Here is a 2,392-nt window from a genome sequence, read left to right as displayed (position 1 = left end):
CTCAGATAGAACCAGACCCATCTGATGGGCAAGACCACCCTATAGATTTCAGGACCAACAGTTCCCCTAGGGTTAATGTTTCCTGTGGGAGTAAGTTGAGCCTAGGGAAATGGCCATCCCTGGTCATGCTCCACTGCAGATGCTCCTGCACCGAATCCTCTAGGCTCCACACCAGCTGGCTTGCTGCCCCTAGCACTTCTCTAAGCAGTTCTCCCTGCCAACTCAAGTGTCCACGGTGGTCAATGAGTCTCCTCCTGCCATGGTTCCAGAGGTCATGGTGACAGTGGGTTGCTCCTTGCCAGTTCAACTCACCCATTTCCCTGGAGTCACTGGAGGACAGGAATGAGTCCGGATGTGCTGTAGCCCCATGTAGGGTTCCCAGCTTTCTCCCCCTTCAGCCCAGCTTCTGTGTCTTCTCTCTGTCCACTCTAGGTGCCTTCTGTCTGAACATCTGTTAGGAGCACACCAGTCATCTGGGTTCCTCATTGAGAGCTGTTCCACCTGGCTGCATCTAGTCGACCATCTTGCCCTCCTCCCGACCAAGATACATTTCAGTAAAATTTGTGGATACTAAAGAAAAAGAAAATGCCATCTGGATACTCAGCAAAAGTAGCAATGACTTATTAATAATTAGATTATCATCAGATTTTTTGAGAGCAGTTATGTGAAAATATAGTAACTTTTTAAGATACTCAGCAGAAAATAGAATCAAGATTTTTATAGCCACAAAACTGACTTTCAACTATGAAGTGCAAGAACTTTCTGGTGTAGATTGAATGTACCTTCCCAAAATTCATGTGATGAAATCTTAACACCCAAGGTGATGGTATCAGGAGATGACACCTTTGGAAGGTGATTAGGTCATGAGGGTGCAGCCCTTATGAATGGGATTAGGGCCCTTATAAGGGAGACTCCAGAGAACTGCCTTTCCTTCTGCCACGTGAGGTCTTAGTGAGAAGATGCTGCCAGCAGGCCTTCACCAGATCCCTGCCAGGTTGACACACTGATCTCAGACCTCCAGCCTCCAGAACTGTGAAAAATACATTTCTGCTGTTTTTAAGCCATCCAGTCTCTGGTAGTTTGTTATAGCAGTTCATACAAACTAAGACACGTTCCTAAGCCTTCCTGAGGCACCTAGCAGAAATAGTTTCAAACAATCACGATGACTACATCAGTAGTTTATAAGTCTTTTGGATCAGGATTCCTTTTTATTCATAAAATTGTTGAGAACACCAAGAAACTTTAGTTTACGTGGGTCATATAAAGTGACATTTATATTAATTTGTTTATTTGTTATTAAATAACAATGACAAACCCATTACAGTTTAACATAAACAACATACTTTTATGGAAAATAGCTGTCTTTTCCAGCACAAAAAAAAATAGTGAAAAAAAGGAATTATTTTACATTTGTAAAAATCTCTTTAATGTCTGGCTTAATAAAGCTAACTTGGTTATATATTCTTCTACATTCAAGCTGTAACAATATGTTGTTTTGGCTAAACTACAAGAAAAAAATCTGGCCTCACTCTGATACACAGTTGGAAAAAGAAGGAAAGTTTCAATAGCCATTTCAGCTATTGTAACTGTTCTTCCTTGATAAGACACCAAAACTCAAGAAATGGCAGATTCTTACAGGTTAGTTGCTGTGTGGAATCTGAAACCTTATCAATTAACTTTTCATATTCTGTTGTGTTAAAATTCACTAGCCTATCTTTAAATGGATCTTTTCCTCTATGCATGACTTTGCAATATCATGCATTGATTATTTGTAAATTATTGGTTCACAGGGTTATGCAGATCTTTAAAGTGTTGACATATTTTATTAAAATATTTTTAAACCATATTTGTTAATATCACCACCAAGCTCAGAAAAATATTTAAGTAGTGAGAAGCTGTGGCACACATAAGTTTTCCAAAATTTTAATTTTCTCTTGAAATTCCAATTTCCACTGTCAATATTATTTTCTTTGATGGGATAGGCTCATTTTGTTCATTTTTGAGAATATTTCTACCAAATACCCAAGTCTGAATAATCACAGTGTGCCTTTCAGTCATTCTTTCAAGGAAAATGATGACCCACTTAAAAAAAAATGTTTAACTTCACTCACAACTCATGCAATTACACAATAGCTTTTCCATAGGACAACTGCCTTTCCATCACTATGCACCAGAAATGCTGCCTATTTTCTCACACTAACTATTAAACAGGTGTGTGCTTGAAGTTTAAAACGTAGTAAACTAATGATTTTATTGCTTCATCAAGGTCACTGGCTTTTGCTTTTTGTTTGTTTGTTTGTTTGTTTGTTTTACCGTAAGCTTATGGCAGTGAAGAACATGACTACCTGTACAGCTTGGTGTCACCGCCTTGATTTGTGCTCAGGCACTAACA

The sequence above is a fragment of the Mandrillus leucophaeus genome, unplaced genomic scaffold (genome assembly GCF_000951045.1).
Source record: "Mandrillus leucophaeus isolate KB7577 unplaced genomic scaffold, Mleu.le_1.0 Scaffold867, whole genome shotgun sequence".
Classification (NCBI taxonomy): domain Eukaryota; kingdom Metazoa; phylum Chordata; class Mammalia; order Primates; family Cercopithecidae; genus Mandrillus; species Mandrillus leucophaeus.
This window is presented reverse-complemented; position numbering follows the sequence as displayed.